The sequence below is a fragment of the Leuresthes tenuis genome, unplaced genomic scaffold (genome assembly GCF_036924035.1).
Source record: "Leuresthes tenuis unplaced genomic scaffold, fLeuTen1.0.hap1 SCAF_6, whole genome shotgun sequence".
NCBI classification, from domain to species: domain Eukaryota; kingdom Metazoa; phylum Chordata; class Actinopteri; order Atheriniformes; family Atherinopsidae; genus Leuresthes; species Leuresthes tenuis.
In genome coordinates this window covers 31,362,975-31,381,554 of record NW_027325360.1, presented here as the reverse complement: position 1 = coordinate 31,381,554, position 18,580 = coordinate 31,362,975, and positions in this window count along the sequence as shown.

Sequence of the window (18,580 nt, the reverse complement as noted above, 5' to 3'; positions counted from 1 at the left end):
AGAACAGGTTTGTATGCCCGACTGTACACCATCAAATGCGGGAGCGGAGGTGTTCGGCTGTGAGTAGGTGTGAATCTCCAACCATAATTGCTGAAAAATGTGTTAGAAAAGGTAAAAATGCCGGTCCATACATCATCAAAAGCAGGAGAGGTGGTGTTCGGCTGCAAGTAGGTGTGAATGTCCAGCCATAATTACTCACAAATGGGTAAGAAAAGGTAGTATTGCCAGACCATACATGATCAAAACAGGGAGCGGAGGTGGTTAAGCTGCAAGAAGGTGTTAATGTCCGACTAAAGTTCAAATATATTAACAAAAGCGGGAGGAGAGGTCTTCGGATGAGAGTGGTTGAAAATTTCCGACCATAATGTATAAAATGCGGTGAAAAAAAGGTGTGATAGAACACTAAAAGGTGGAGCGGAAGTGTTCGGCTGCAAGAAGGTGTGAATGTCCGACTATATTTGGTGAAAAGCAGGTGAAGCAAGGTCTGAATGCCCAACCTTACATCATCAAAAGCGAGATCAGGGGTGTTTGGCTGCAAGAAGGCCATAGTTTGCCAAAAGCGGGTAAGGTGCGAATGTCCGACTAAATATCAACAAAATTTGGGGCGGAGGTCTTCGGATGCAAGTGGGTGTGAATATCCCACCATACAAGTATGGTGGAGAGGAAGCTGTGAATAGCCGACCATAGTTTGGAAAAAGCGGGTAAGAAAAGGTTTGAATGCCCGAACATACACCATCAAAAGAGGGAGCGGAGGTGTTCCGCTGTACGAAGGTGTGAATGGCCGACCACACTTGGTAAAAAGCGGGTAAGAAAAGGTTAAAATACCCGACTGTACACAATCAATAGCGGGAGCGGATGTGTTCGGCTACAAGAAGATGTGACAGTCCGACCATGGTTTGTAAAAAGCGGGAGCAGAGGTGTTCCGCTGTAAGACGGTGTGAATGTCCGACCATAGTTGGTAAAAAGCGGGTAAGAGAAGGTTAAAATACCCGACTGTACACAATCAATAGCGGGAGCGGAGTTGTTCGGCTACAAGAAGGTGTGAAAGTCCGACCATAATTGCTGAAGAATGTGTTAGAAAAGGTAAGAATGCTGGACCATACATCATCAAAAGCGGGAGAGGTGGTGTTCGGCTGCAAAAAGGTGTGACTGTTCGACTAAAGTTTGTAAAAAGTGGGTAAGACAAGGTGCGAATGCCTGACAATGTATGTTCAAAAGCGGGAGCGGAGGTGTTCAGCTGCAAGAAGGTCTACATGTCCATCAATAATTGCTAGAAAACATGAAAGAAACTTTTCGAAAATCAAACCGCACATGAGCATAAGTGGGATAGGAGGTGTTCAGCTGCAAGGTGTGAATGTCCACCCATAATTCCTGAAAAATGGGCAAAAAAAAGGTGTGAATGCCCAACCATACATCATCAAAAGCAGGAGTGGAAGTGTTCGGCTACAAGAAGGTGTGAACGTCCAACCAAAATATGTAAAAAGAAGTTAAGAAAAGGTTCGAATATCCAACCAAACATAATCAAAAGCGGGAGCAGAGCTGTTCGACTGCAAGTAGGTGTGAATGTCAGATCATAATTTGCAAAAAGCTGATGAGAAAGGGTGAGAATGCCCGACTATACATCATCAAATGCGGGAGCGGAGTTGTTCGGCTGTGAGTAGGTGTGAATCTCCGACCATAATTGCTGAAAAATGTGTTAGAAAAGGTAAAAATGCCGGTCCATACATCATCAAAGGCGAGAGAGGTTGTGTTCGGCTGCAAGTAGGTGTGAATGTCCAGCCATAATTACTCACAAACGGGTAAGAAAAGGTAGTAGCCAGACCATATATGATCAAAACAGGGAGCGGAGGTGGTTCAGCTGCAAGAAGGTTTGAATGTCAAACTAAAGTTCAAATATATTAACAAAAGTGGGAGGAGAGGTCTTCGGATGAGAGTGGTTGAAAATTTCCAACCATAATGTATAAAATGCGGTGAAAAAAAAGGTGTGATAGAACACTAAAAGGTGGAGCGGAAGTGTTCGGCTGCAAGAAGGTGTGAATGTCCGACTATATTTGGTGAAAAGCAGGTGAAGCAAGGTCTGAATGCCCAACCTTACATCATCAAAAGCAAGATCAGAGTTGTTTGGCTGCAAGAAGGCCATAGTTTGCCAAAAGCGGGTAAGGTGCGAATGTCCGACTAAATATCAACAAAATTTGGGGCGGAGGTCTTCGGATGCAAGTGGGTGTGAATATCCCACCATACAAGTATGGTGGAGAGGAAGCTGTGAATAGCCGACCATAGTTTGGAAAAAGCGGGTAAGAAAAGGTTGGAATGCCCGAACATACACCATCAAAAGAGGGAGCGGAGGTGTTCCGCTGTACGAAGGTGTGAATGTCCAACCATACTTGGTAAAAAGCGAGTAAGAAAAGGTTAATATACCCGACTGTACACAATCAATAGCGGGAGCGGATGTGTTCGGCTACAAGAAGGTGTGACAGTCCGACCATGGTTTGTAAAAAGCGGGTAAGAAAAGGTGCGAATGTCCGACAATGTATGATCAAAAGAGAGAGCAGAGGTTTTCGGATACACGAAAGTTTGAATGTCCTACCATAGTTTGTAAATAGCGGGTAAGAAAAGGTTCGAATGCCCGACTATACACCATAAAAAGCGGGAGCGGAGGTGTTCCGCTGTAAGACGGTGTGAATGTCCGACCATAGTTGGTAAAAAGCGGGTAAGAAAAGGTTAAAATACCCGACTGAACAAAATCAATAGCGGGAGCGGAGTTGTTCGGCTACAAGAAGGTCTGAAAGTCCGACCATGGTTTGTAAAAAGCAATTAAGAAAAGGTTCGAATATCCAACCAAACATATTCAAAAGCGGGAGCAGAGCTGTTCGACTGCAAGTAGGTGTGAATGTCCAGCCATAATTACTCACAAACGGGGGAAGAAAGGGTAGTATTGCCAGACCATACATGATCAAAACAGGGAGCGGAGGTTCAGCTGCAAGGTGTGAATGTCTGACTATAGTTTGTAAAAAGCGGGTAAGACAAGGTGCGAATGCCCGACAATGTATGATCAAAAGAGAGAGCGGAGGTGTTCGGCTGCAAGGTCTGAATGTCCAACCATCATTTGTAATAACCGGGTAAGAAAAGGCTCGAAAGCCCGACTATACATCATCAAAAGCGGGAGCGGAGGTGTTCAGCTGCAAGAAGGTGTGAATGTTCGACTAAAGTTTGTAAAAAGCTGGTAAGACAAGGAGCGATGTCCCGACATTGTATGATCAAAAGCGGGAGCGGAGGTGTCCAGCTGTGAGTAGGTGTGAATGTCCGACCATAATTGCTGAAAAATGTGTTAGAAAAGGTAAGAATACTGGACCATACATCATCAAAAGCGGGAGAGGTGGTGTTCAGCTGCAAGAAGGTGTGAAAGTCCGACAATGGTTTGTAAAAAGCGGGTAATAAAAGGTTCGAATGCCCGAATATACATCATCAAAAGCGGAAGCGGAGGTGTTCGGATGCAAGAAGGTGTGAACGTCCAACCAAAATATGTAAAAAGAAGTTAAGAAAAGGTTCGAATATCCAACCAAACATAATCAAAAGCGGGAGCAGAGCTGTTCGACTGCAAGTAGGTGTGAATGTCAGATAATAATTTGCAAAAAGCTGATGAGAAAGGGTGAGAATGCCCGACTATACATCATTAAATGCGGGAGCGGAGTTGTTCGGCTGTGAGTAGGTGTGAATCTCCGACCATAATTGCTGAAAAATGTGTTAGAAAAGGTAAAAATGCCGGTCCATACATCATCAAAAGCGAGAGAGGTTGTGTTCGGCTGCAAGTAGGTGTGAATGTCCAGCCATAATTACTCACAAACGGGTAAGAAAAGGTAGTATTGCCAGACCATATATGATCAAAACAGGGAGCGGAGGTGGTTCAGCTGCAAGAAGGTTTGAATGTCAAACTAAAGTTCAAATATATTAACAAAAGCGGGAGGAGAGGTCTTCGGATGAAAGTGGTTGAAAATTTCCAACCATAATGTATAAAATGCGGTGAAAAAAAAGGTGTGATAGAACACTAAAAGGTGGAGCGGAAGTGTTCGGCTGCAAGAAGGTGTGAATGTCCGACTATATTTGGTGAAAAGCAGGTGAAGCAAGGTCTGAATACCCAACCTTACATCATCAAAAGCAAGATCAGAGTTGTTTGGCTGCAAGAAGGCCATAGTTTGCCAAAAGCGGGTAAGGTGCGAATGTCCGACTAAATATCAACAAAATTTGGGGCGGAGGTTTTCGGATGCAAGTGGGTGTGAATATCCCACCATACAAGTATGGTGGAGAGGAAGCTGTGAATAGCCGACCATAGTTTGGAAAAAGCGGGTAAGAAAAGGTTTGAATGCCCGAACATACACCATCAAAAGAGGGAGCGGAGGTGTTCCGCTGTACGAAGGTGTGAATGTCCGACCATACTTGGTAAAAAGCGGGTAAGAAAAGGTTAAAATACCCGACTGTACACAATCAATAGCGGGAGTGGATGTGTTCGGCTACAAGAAGGTGTGACAGTCCGACCATGGTTTGTAAAAAGCGGGTAAGAAAAGGTGCGAATGTCCGACAATGTATGATCAAAAGAGAGAGCGGAGGTTTTCGGATACACGAAGGTTTGAATGTCCTACCATAGTTTGTAAATAGCGGGTAAGAAAAGGTTCGAATGCCCGACTATACACCATAAAAAGCGGGAGCGGAGGTGTTCCGCTGTAAGACGGTGTGAATGTCCGACCATAGTTGGTAAAAAGCGGGTAAGAAAAGTTAAAATACCCGACTGTACACAATCAATAGCGGAAGCGGAGTTGTTCGGCTACAAGAAGGTGTGAAAGTCCGACCATGGTTTGTAAAAAGCGGGTAAGAAAAGGTTTGAATGCCCGAACATACACCATCAAAAGAGGGAGCGGAGGTGTTCCGCTGTACGAAGGTGTGAATGTCTGACCATACTTGGTAAAAAGCGGGTAAGAAAAGGTTAAAATTCCCGACTGTACACAATCAATAGCGGGAGCGGATGTGTTCGGTTACAAGAAGGTGTGACAGTCCGACCATGGTTTGTAAAAAGCGGGTAAGAAAAGGTGCGAATGTCCGACAATGTATGATCAAAAGAGAGAGCGGAGTTTTTGGATACACGAAGGTTTGAATGTCGTACCATAGTTTGTAAATAGCGGGTAAGAAAAGGTTCGAATGCCCGACTATACACCATAAAAAGCGGGAGTGGAGGTGTTCCGCTGTAAGACGGTGTGAATGTCCGACCATAGTTGGTAAAAAGCGGGTAAGAAAAGGTTAAAATACCCGACTGTACACAATCAAAAGCGGGAGCGGAGTTGTTCGGCTACAAGAAGGTGTGAAAGTCCGACCATGGTTTGTAAAAAGCAGTTAAGAAAAGGTTCGAATATCCAAACCAAACATAATCAAAAGCGGTAGCAGAGCAGTTCGACTGCAAGTAGGTGTGAATGTCCAGCCATAATTACTCACAAACGGGGGAAGAAAAGGTAGTATTGCCAGACCATACATGATCAAAACAGGGAGCGGAGGTTCAGCTGCAAGGTGTGAATGTCTGACTATAGTTTGTAAAAAGCGGGTAAGACAAGATGCGAATGCCCAACAATGTATGATCAAAAGAGAGAGCGGAGGTGTTCGGCTGCAAGGTCTGAATGTCCAACCATAATTTGTAAAAACCGGGTAAGAAAAGGCTCGAAAGCCCGACTATACATCATCAAAAGCGGGAGCGGAGGTGTTCAGCTGCAAGAAGGTGTGAATGTTCGACTAAAGTTTGTAAAAAGCTGGTAAGACAAGGAGCGATGTCCCGACATTGTATGATCAAAAGCGGGAGCGGAGGTGTCCAGCTGTGAGTAGGTGTGATTGTCCGACCATAATTGCTGAAAAATGTGTTAGAAAAGGTAAGAATACTGGACCATACATCATCAAAAGCGGGAGAGGTGGTGTTCGGCTGCAAGAAGGTGTGAAAGTCCGACAATGGTTTGTAAAAAGCGGGTAATAAAAGATTCGAATAACCGAATATACATCATCAAAAGCGGAAGCGGAGGTGTTCGGATGCAAGAAGGTGTGAACGTCCAACCAAAGTTTGTAAAAAGCAGTGAAAAGCGAGAAAAAGCATTTCGTGAGTTCCACATGATTTGGGATTTTGCTTATAAAATGCATTACTTCACTCAAACTATGTTAAAACTGATTTGTCCTTCATATTTACCATGTCTAGAAATATTTAAACAAAAAAACAACGTTGTACTTTGCAGTAAAAGAAAGAGCAAATCTAAAGTTTCAGGAATCCGAGTATAAGCCTGCTTTCATGAGTTCTGCACGATTTCGGATTTTGCTATAAAACTTTGGTCGGACATTCAGACCTTCTTGCACCTGAACACCTCTGCTCCCGCTTTTGATGGTGTATAGTCGGGCTTTCGAGCCTTTTCTTCCCCGATTTTTAAAGATTATGGTTGGACATTCAGACCTTGCAGCCGAAAACCTCCGCTCCCTGTTTTGATCATATATGGTGTGGCAATACTACCTTTTCTTACCCGTTTGTGAGTAATTATGGCTGGACATTCACACCTACTTGCAGCCGAACACAACCTCTCTCGCTTTTGATGATGTATGGACCGGCATTCTTACCTTTTCTAACACATTTTTCAGCAATTATGTTCGGAGATTCACACCTACTCACAGCCGAACAACTCCGCTCCCGCATTTGATGGTGTATAGTCGGGCATTCTCACCCTTTCTCATCAGCTTTTTGCAAATTATGATCTGACATTCACACCTACTTCCAGTCGAACAGCTCTGCTCCCGCTTTTGATTATGTATGGTTGGATATTCGAACCTTTTCTTAACTGCTTTTTACAAACTTTGGTTGGACGTTCACACCTTCTTGTAGCCGAACACATGCACTCCTGCTTTTGATGATGTATGGTTGGGCATTCGCACCTTTTTTTTACCCATTTTTCAGGTTTTATGGGTGGACATTCACACCTTCTTGCAGCTGAACACCTCCTCTCCCACTTATGATCATGTGTGGTTTGATTTTCGAAAATTTTCTTTCATGTTTTCTAGCAATTATTGATGGACATTTAGACCTTCTTGCAGCTGAACACCACCTCTCCCGATTTTGATTATGTATGGACCGGCATTTTTACCTTTCCTAACACATTTTTCAGCAATTATGGTTGGAGATTCACACCTACGCACAGCCGAACAACTCCGCTACCGCATTTGATGGTGTATAGTCGGGCATTCTCACCCTTTCTCATCAGCTTTTTGCAAATTATGATCTGACATTCACACCTACTTGTAGCCGAACACATGCACTCCTGCTTTTGATGATGTATGGTTGGGCATTCGCACCTTTTTTTTACCCATTTTTCAGGTTTTATGGGTGGACATTCACACCTTCTTGCAGCTGAACACCTCCTCTCCCACTTATGATCATGTGTGGTTTGATTTTCGAAAATTTTCTTTCATGTTTTCTAGCAATTATTGATGGACATTTAGACCTTCTTGCAGCTGAACACCACCTCTCCCGATTTTGATTATGTATGGACCGGCAATTTTACCTTTCCTAACACATTTTTCAGCAATTATCGTTGGAGATTCACACCTACGCACAGCCGAACAACTCCGCTACCGCATTTGATGGTGTATAGTCGGGCATTCTCACCCTTTCTCATCAGCTTTTTGCAAATTATGATCTGACATTCACACCTACTTCCAGTCGAACAGCTCTGCTCCCGCTTTTGATTATGTTTGGTTAGATATTCGAACCTTTTCTTAACTGCTTTTTACAAACTTTGGTCGGACGTTCACAATATCTTGCCGCCGAACACCTCCGCTTCCGCTTTTGATGGTGTATATTCGGGCATACGAACCTTTTCTTACCCGCTTTTTACAAACCAAGGTCGGACTTTCACACCTTCTCTTAGCTGAACAACTCCGCTCCCTCTTTTGATTGTGTACAGTCGGGTAATTTAACCTTTTCTTACCCGCTTTTTACCATCTATGGTCGGACATTCACACCGTCTTACAGCGGAACACCTCCGCTCCCACTTTTGATGGTGTATAGTCGGGCTTTCGAGCCTTTTCTTCCCCGGTTTTTACAAATTATGGTTGGACATTCAGACCTTCTTGCAGCCGAAAACCTCCACTCCCTCTTTTGATCATACATTGTCGGGCATTCGCACCTTTTCTTACCCGCTTTTTACAAACCATGGTCGGACTTTCACACCTTTTAGTAGCCGAACAACTCCGCTCCCGCTATTGATTGTGTACAGTCGGGTATTTTAACCTTTTCTTACCCGCTTTTTACCAACTATGGTTGGACATTCACACCTTCTTACACCTCCGCTCCCTGTTTTGATTATGTATGGTTTGACATTCGCACCTTCTCTCACCCGCCTTTTACTATGGTCGGCCATTCACAGCTTCCTCTCCACCATACTTGTATGGTGGGATATTCACACCCACTTGCATCCGAAGACCTCCGCCCCCACTTTTGTTGATATTTAGTCGGTCATTAGCACCTTACCCGCTTTTGGCAAACTATGGCCTTCTTGCAGCCAAACACCTCTGATCTCGCTTTTGATGATGTAAGGTTGGGCATTCAGACCTTGCTTCACCTGCTTTTCACCAAATATAGTCGGACATTCACACCTTCTTGCAGCCGAACACTTCCGCTTTTAGTGTTCTATGATGCATTCACATATTTTTTTTCACCGTATTTTATAGATTATGGTTGGAAATTCTCACCCACTCTCATCCGAAGACCTCTCCTCCCGCTTTTGTTAATATATAGTCGGGCATTCGAACCTTTTCTTACCCGCTTTTTACAAATTATGGTCGAACATTCACACCTACTTGCAGCTGAATACTTCCGCTCCACCTTTTAGGTATGTATGGTTGGCATTTGCACCTCTTTTTATACTGATTGCTGAAGATTAAGTTGTTCTTTCTCAAACTACAAATTTTTTTTAATTGTTGAAACTTGATTTGAAGTGGATAAATAAGGAGGACAAACAGTTTTAAGTCAGGCTGATAGAAGGAATTAATTTCATAGCAAAATCTGTATTTCGTCATATGTCGAGAGATGCTTATTGCTGAAGAAGTTCTTTCTCATTCTACAAAGTACAACGTTGTTTATCGTTGAAACTTGATTAGACATGAATAAATATGAAGGACAAAGCAGTCTTAACTTGGTTAGAGTTAATGAATTCGTTTTATAGGAGAATCCAAATTCGTGCATAACTCATAAAATAGAGCTTATTTTCGGATTCCTGAAGAATGAGTCTGGTTCTTTCTCATAATACAAAGTTTGTTGTTTATTGTTGAAACTTCATCAGAAGTGAAGAAATAAATGAATGCCTATCAACAAATGTGGGATCTAAACTCTAGTGCTTCCTCTAAAATAATTTCCTTTCTCACTTTAGAAATGTGTGTGTGTAAGTCACAACACCCGTGACACCAAAACGGCTTTCTTTTCTCTACACTCTGCACTATGAGCACACACACCAAATCAGAAAAGCTTTTTTCTCTCTTTTCTACATTATGGACTGTGGGGACACAAAACCGCTCTCTCTCTTTTTTTTTTTTTATCGTCTGCCAGGGCGTTGTCTCACGTATTAGATTATGCTGAAGATACGAATGGGTTTATCAGTCACATCAGAATCCATACATACTGATCCTCCCGTAATAAAATAGTCGGATCTTATCAAACACACTTTGTTTCTTGTGACAATCAAGTCAGCGAAACAGCGTATACACGTCAAGACACTGAATCAAGTTTGCCACAAGAACTCATAAGTTTGGCAGTATTGCCGTCAGCAATCATACACCCATTTTATTTTCGTGAGACATGTGCAAGCACCTGTTCATCTACTGTTCTATCACTATGAATTAGTGATCTATTATCAATAAGGATACTTCTACAACTACTATCAAAGTATGTCCGGACTTCTTATGTTGTCAGTTGCTATATATGAATAAGTGGGTAGCTACTGACAAGCATTAAGCATGTCACACAGCCCAAACATATAACATTTCAGGACACACCACACAGTTAACAACCACAGTGAAGCGTGTCAAAGCCCAAACATGTAACATTCAACAGGACACTTACACAACACATTCAAATCAAACAGTCAGACAACATACAAGAACATATACCCCAGCCGGCATTGCTCCCTGCCTATTTTCGTACAGCACACTATGTGTGCGCACACCTTTATTCACAAACTCTTCAACTTATACTCTTTTACCGAAGCTGCTACAGCTCGATTGGCCGAATACCCTTTGATCCTATTTCGGTGAATTTGACATCTGCCTTACATATAACAGATTAGCGGTTTAGCAGTTTTAATTTAGTTTGAGTGAAGGAATTCATTTTATAGCAAAATCCGAAATCGTGAAGAACTCATGAAAGTAAGCTTATTCTCGGATTCCTGAAACTTTAGATTTGCTCTTTCTTTTACTGCAAAGTACAACGTTGTTTTTTTTGTTTAAATATTTCTAGACATGGTAAATATGAAGGAAAAATCAGTTTTAACATAGTTTGAGTGAAGGAATGCATTTTATAAGCAAAATCCCAAATCATGCAGAACTCACGAAAAGCTTTTTCTCGCTTTTCACTGCTTTTTACAAACTTTGGTCGGACGTTCACACCTTCTTGCATCCGAACACCTCCGCTTCCGCTTTTGATGATGTATATTCGGGCATTCGAACCTTTTCTTACCCGCTTTTTACAAACTTTAGTCGAACAGTCACACCTTTTTGCAGCCGAACACCACCTCTCCCGCTTTTGATGATGTATGGTCCAGCATTCTTACCTTTTCTAACACATTTTCAGCAATTATGGTCGGACATTCACACCTACTCACAGCTGGACACCTCCGCTCCCGCTTTTGATCATACAATGTCGGGACATCGCTCCTTGTCTTACCAGCTTTTTACAAACTTTAGTCAAACATTCACACCTTCTTGCAGCTGAACACCTCCGCTCCCGCTTTTGATGATGTATAGTCGGGCTTTCGAGCCTTTTCTTACCCGGTTTTTACAAATTATGGCTGGACATTCACACCTTGCAGCCGAACACCTCCGCTCTCTCTTTTGATCATACATTGTCGGGCATTCGCACCTTGTCTTACCCGCTTTTTACAAACTATAGTCAGACATTCACACCTTGCAGCTGAACCTCCGCTCCCGGTTTTGATCATGTATGGTCTGGCAATACTACCTTTTATTACCTGTTTGTGAGTAATTATGGCTGGACATTCACACCTACTTGTAGCTGAACAACTCCACTCCTGCTTTTGATGATGTATGGTTGGATATTCGAACCTTTTCTTAACTGCTTTTTACAAACTTTGGACGGACGTTCACGTCTTCTTGAAGCCGAACACCTCCGCTTCCGCTTTTGATGGTGTATATTCGGGCATACAAGACTTTTCTTACCCGCTTTTTACAAACCATGGTCGGACTTTCACACCTTCTTGTAGCTGAACAACTCCGCTCCCTCTTTTTATTGTGTACAGTTGGGAATTTTAACCTTTTCTTACCCGCTTTTTACCAACTATGGTCGGACATTCACACCTTCTTATAGCGGAACACCTCCGCTCCCTCTTTTGATGGTGTATGTTCGAGCATTCAAACCTTTTCTTACCCGCCTTTTACTTACTATGGTCGGACATTCAAACCTTCTTGTAGCCGAACACATTCACTCCTGCTTTTGATGATGTATGGTTGGGCATTCGCACCTTTTCTTACCCATTTTTCAGTAATTATTGGTCGGACATTCAGACCTTCTTGCACCTGAACACCTCCGCTCCTGCTTTTGATATTGTATAGTCGGGCTTTCGAGCCTTTTCTTCCCCGGTTTTTACAAATTATGGTTGGACATTCAGACCTTGCAGCCGAAAACCTCCGCTCCCTCTTTTGATCATACATTGTTGGGCATTCACACCTTGTCTTACACACTTTTACAAACTTTAGTCAGACATTCACACCTTGAAGCTGAACCACCTCCACTCCCTGTTTTGATCATGTGTGGTCTGTTAATACTACCTTTTCTTCCCCCGTTTGTGAGTAATTATGGCTGGACAATCACACCTACTTGCAGCCGAAAAACCACCTCTCCCGCTTTTGATGATGTATTGTCCGGCATTCTAGTCTTTTCTATCACATTTTTCAGCAATTATGATCTGACAATCACACCTACTTGCAGTCGAACACGTCTGCTCCCGGTTTTGATTATGTTCGGTTGGATATTCGAACCTTTTCTTAACTGCTTTTTACAAACTTTGGTCGGACATTCACACCTTCTTGCAGCCGAACACCTCCGCTTCCGCTTTTGATGGTATATATTCGGGTATTCGAACCTTTTCTTACCCGCTTTTTACAAACCATGTTTGGACTTTCATACCTACTTGTAGCTGAACAACTCCACTCCTGCATTTGATGATGTATGTTTGGACATTCGCACCTTTTCCTACCCATTTTTCAGTAATTGTGGGTGGACATTCACACCTTCTTGCTGCTGAACACCTCCTCTCCCGCTAATGATCATATAAGGTTTGATATTCGAAAATTTTCTTTCATGTTTTAAAGCAATTATTGATGGACATTCAAACGTTCTTGTAACCGAACACATCCACTCCTGCTTTTGATGATGTATGGTTGGGCATTCACAACCTTTTTTTACCCATTTTTCAGGAATTATGGGTGGACATTCAGACCTTCTTGCAGCCGAAAACCTCCGCTCCCTCTTTTGATCATACATTGTTGGGCATTCGCACCTTGTCTTACCCGCTTTTTACAAACCAGGGTCGGACTTTCACACCTTTTAGTAGCCGAACAACTCCGCTCCCGCTATTGATTGTGTACAGTCGGGTATTTTCACCTTTTCTTACCTGCTTTTTACCAACTATGGTCGGACATTCACACCTTCTTACAGCGGAACACCTCCGCTCCCTCTTTTGATGGTGTATGTTCGGGCATTCGAACCTTTTCTTACCCGCTTTTACGAACTATGGTCGGAAATTAAAACCTTCTTGTAGCCGAACACATCCACTCCTGCTTTTGATGATGTATGGTTGGGCATTCGTACCTTTTCTTACTCATTTTGCAGTAATTATGGGTGGACATTCACACCTTCTTGCATTTGAACACCTCCTCTCCCACTTATGATCATGTGCGGTTTGATATTCGAAAATTCTCTTCCATGTTTTCTAGCAATTATTGATGGACATTCAGACTTTCTTGAAGCTGAACACCTCCGCTCCAGCTGTTGATGGTGTATAGTCGGGCTTTCGAGCCTTTTCTTCCCGGATTTTTACAAAATATGGATGGACATTCAGACCTTCTTTCAGCCGAAAACCTCCGCTCCCTCTTTTGATCATACATTGTCAGGCATTCGCACCTACTTGCAGCCGAATACTTCCGCTCCACCTTTTAGTGATGTTTGGTTGGCATTTGCACCTTTTCTTACCCTCTTTTTATACTGATTGCTTAAGATTAAGTGGATAAATAAGGAGGACAAAAAGTTTTAAGTCAGGCTGATAGAAGGAATTTTATAGCAAAATCTGTATTTCGTCATATGTCGATAGAGATGCTTATTGCTGAAGAAGTTCTTTCTCATTCTACAAAGTACAACGTTGTTTATCGTTGAAACTTGATTAGACATGAATAAATATGAAGGACAAAGCAGTCTTAACTTGGTTTGAGTTAAGGAATTCGTTTTATAGGAGAATCCGAATTCGTGCATAACTCGTAAAATAGAGCTTATTTTCGGATTCCTGAAGAATGAGTCTGGTTCTTTCTCATAATACAAAGTTTGTTGTTTATTGTTGAAACTTCATCAGAAGTGAAGAAATTTTAAGTCAGTTTGATAGAAGGATTTAATTTTATAGCAAAATCTTTATTCCTTCATATCTCCTCGAGAGAAGCTTATTGCTGAAAATTAGGTCTTGTTCTTTTTCATACTACAAAATACAGTGTTGTTTATTGTTGAAATTAGATTAGAAGTTGATAAATATAAAGAACAAAGCAGTTTGAACTTGGTTTGAGAGAAGGATTAATTTTATTGCAAAATCCGAATTCATGCATAACTCGTCAATAGATAGTGATGTGTCGTTCGTGAGCGATTCGTTCGATATGAACTAATTTTTTAGATGACTCGGGAGTAACGAGTTGTCTCAGTGAATGATTTGTTCATTTTCATTTAGTACCCTTCCTCACCACATGGCAGGCGGCAGCTTCATAAGCTCAGTCAGCAGGACAGGAAACAGTATTGATTCGTTCACGACTCAAGTCCTCGGGTGACGGGTCCTCGCACATGAAAAAGTATTGATTCGTTCATGACTCAACTCCTCAGCTGACGGGTCCTCGCACAGGAAACAGTATTGATTCGTTTACGACTCAACTCCTTGGGTCTTCGTTCATTTGTCACTTTTCAAATTCTACGTTTCATTTGACAGGCTGAAGAGCAGTAGGCACAACAGTTCGTTCACAAACCGGATCATTAATCTCATAGACTATTCTACCATCAACAACTTGGAAACCACAATCGACTCTCTAGATGCAGAAAAAGCATTTGATGGAGTGAACTGGAAATTTTTATTCGCAGCATTAAACAAATTCGGGTTTGGGTCACACTTTATCAAATGGATAAGGATATTAAATAGCTCCCCAAATACATGTGTCAGGACAAATGATCAAACTTCTCCAAGCTTCAGTCTGCAGAGAGGTACACAATAGGGTTGCCCACTTTCTCCCTCACTTTTTGCTATTTTCATCAAACCTTTAGCAGCTTCTATCAGACAAGATAGAAATATTAAAGGCATCCAATCCCAAAATATTGAGCATAAAATAAGTCTTTATGCTGATGATGTATTACTTTTCCTTCAGAACTAACAGACGTCTCTCACTCACACGATCACACTCATAAATAAATTCTCAGCACTTTCTGACTACTCTATCAACTGGTCTAAGACCACAGTTCTGCCCATTAACTGTAGGGTCCAGAATATACCTGCGATCACTTTACAGTCAGGAAATATTAGATATTTAGGCATAAACATTTCCTCCAGGCTCTCAGAGCTAACAAAGCTAAATTAAGTGCAATTATTAAAGAGAGTAGAGGACGATCTCTCTCATTGGAAGTCCTTACCTATATCACTTATGGGGAGAGTTACAACCATTAAAATGATGATACTACCAAAAGTTAACTATATGTTCACAATGATCCCCATAAAACCATCTGCTACTTGGTTTAAGTCACTAGATTCATGCATCTCCAAATTTCTGTGGAAAAACAAACCACCACGTATTAGTTTAAAAACCCTACAGACAGTGGTGGATTAGATATACCTCATTTTCAGCACTATTCCTTAGCCAATAGGTTACAATATATATCAAAATGGTTTAAACCTTGTTGTTGTCACAGTTCCCAGAGACGTTGTAATCGTTGAGGATTCTATATTCACCCCCTCATTAGAGGCACGTGTTGCAGATTGATGACACTGAATCTTCTTCTCTGTTCATTGCTGGCATCATTCCCAGCATCGTAAGTGTTCGTGGCATTGTTAGCCTCTTCTTCTGGATCTTGACATCGAGCATCCTTTTGTATTTCTGGTTTGTCAGTCCTCTCTCTTCATTCACTGGAGTCTTCGTCTCTTTGTCCTTGAGTTTGGTGATTTTTTCTTCTTTTTATGCCTTGACACAGTGTGACAGGTGATACCACGTGGGAGATCCTTTAACTTGGACTGCTGTCCCTGTGCTGCGAAATGGCTGTGCTGCTCAAATGGTCTCTCCTTCATCATATACACAGTTATTTATACATCACCTTCCACCATGAAGCGTTGTCCCTTTTTGTTTCTCTCTTTGTTCTTAAAATGCTGTTATGCATGTCTAAAACCAATCCATTAAATTAGATCATTTTGGCACTAAAGCGATCTACAATGTGCTTGGTCGCAAAGCTGCTCATCTGTGGTAAACAGCTCTTCAGAAAGGCATTCTTCAATTGATTTCACTAAATTTATGTAATAATTTTGTGATTTCCTACAAAACTACATTTCTTCTCCCATCTGTCTGAGTATTTAATATTGTCTGGGTCCCGTTAAAACATGTATTTTTCCCATCTAATTCCTTGTTTGCTTTAAAACAAGTATTCTGGAGCAACTTGACTGATCAGTAAAACACTGCTTTTGTTGTCACCGTAAGGCTTCCCCTGTCGGTTGTTTCACTGAGACACTACTGAGTAACTACAAATCAACACAGTTTATACACATAACATTAATATACATACTAACAAACAAACAAACAATTATTTATCGCAATTTTCTTATCTCTGTTTGAACGTACACCCAGGTAAATATTCCTGTAGTCTTCTCATACCGACTATGGACCCATTCATTGTTTAACTTCACTGTTTTGCAAATCCTAATTGAATATTACACATTGACATTGAACTTTACTGGATAAGCAGGTCTTCATTGCATTCAGCAGCCTATATGTGAGCATCTATGTGTAAGCTGTTCTTCTTTGCATTTATCAGCAGCAAGCAATTCTTCATTGCACATCCATATGAAAATAGTAAAACAATTCCAATGCGTTAGCGAAACCTTCTATATCAGGAGTGTCCATCATGATGCTGGGAATAGAACCTCTTTCCCAGAATAGTTCAACCTTCATTACTCAACTGATCATAACTCCGCAATGAGCGCATTTCAAAGTATCATTCCTCTACATGTATTCAAAAATCTATGTGTAAATGTTTAATATTTCTTATATTTGTTGATGTCATTCTGTGTGCATGGGGCCTAACCCAATCTCTGTGTGGCAATTTTAATTTAAACAAGTTGAACTCTGCCTCTGATCATTTAAAAAAGGTGTGTACCAATATCAACCTTTCTCAGGTAATTACTGATCCTACAAAACCAAACTTAAGAGATCCTTCAAGGTTGTCCCTGATTGGCTCAATCTTAACAAATCAAAGGTAGAAAATCCGCAGTATCTGAACTTGGTGTTAGTTATCACTGCTCAATAGCCTGTATCAGAATTGCAAAAATGAAAACATTAGATCCACGCTTGGTATCCAGATCCTGAAACATCTCCATGAGCAGGTTTTTTTTTTGACTGATCTGTTGAATAGTTATACTTTTTGTAAATCTTCTAATTCCATAGTTGATAAACACGCCCCTTTTAAAAAGTATAGAACTTAGAACAGGTCTAGTCCCTGGCTTTCGGCAGAACTGTCTTCTTTACTTTTTTTTTTTTTCCCCTTATCATGTTCAGCATTATGGCAGCAGAATTGTAGTCTGAATACCTTTGATGCCAAACAGATTTGCTTTGCCAAGGGAAGATTTATAAATGTAAAGCTCCCCTTAATGCCCATTTATTTATTTCTGTTTACAATATATGACATGTAATAGAACTGAACCGGACCGGGGGACAAGGAAAGAAGAAGAAGAAAGAAGAGGAAACAGAACAAAAATAGAAACAAAATCCAGACAACCAGCTGCTACACCTGTAAAAAACAAAACAGACAACAATCATGACGACATGATAATACATCAACTTCTTAGCGACCATGCTACTGGACTAATGAATGTGGTTGTGTGTGTGTGAGAACATGCAACACCCATGGCACAGGACCTACATGATAAACCGTGCTTAGTTATGAGTGTATAAGCGTACAGGGCCACAATCCACAGCCCCCCCAAGCAATCAGAAGCAGGCAGAGAGGGCCACAAGACCCAGGCCACCAGCAGCCCCCACAGAGCACAGAACCCAGGAAGCCCACCGCAGGGGCAACCACGCATCCACCCAGAAGACTGCAGAGGAAGCCCCCATAAGCATAGGGCAGAGGCCCTCCGGGAGCCAGGGGCAACAGCCCACCGACGTCGCCAGGCCCCAGCCGCCCAGACATGGGCCGTGCACTGGATCCGGGCCCCAGGAGCCCGAGCGCCCCCAAACCCCCCGGCAGAGGCCCCACCCAATACCCAGGAGGGCCAAGCGCCCCAGACAGCCACACAGTGGATCAGCGCCTGCCCCAGCAGCCCTGGCCAAGTGCCCTGGGAGTCAAGACGTGCCCACAGGTGGGTGAAGTCACGAGCAGCGGGGAGAGGCCACGCCGCCCCCCCATCGGGAGAAGCACAGGCAGGCCAGGCGACAGCAAGTCCAAGATCCAGGCCCAATCATTACCACACACACTTTCATGTCCCATACATCCACACGTCCTCCTTCCCTCGACTCCGCTGGGGTGTAGTGCAGCGGGCACACCAGGGGGCCAGCAGCCCCCCAGCCACCACAGACCCCAAACCAGCAGAACAATTAATTAATCCTCCTGGCCACTCCCGCCCCGAGCAGCAACCAGGAAGCAGGGGTGTGCGAAGAAGACCCCTCCCCTCACCCTTCTGGCTCTTCAATATTTTCTAATAGTGAGCAATTAAAATTGAGGGGCAGCCAAACTTGTAGAATTGGGAGCGTGGCCCTCTGGGCAGCCTACATACCCAAAGAGCCCCGCCCACCAGATGCCACTCAGTGTAACCACCCCCCAAGACCTAATGTGTGTGTGTGA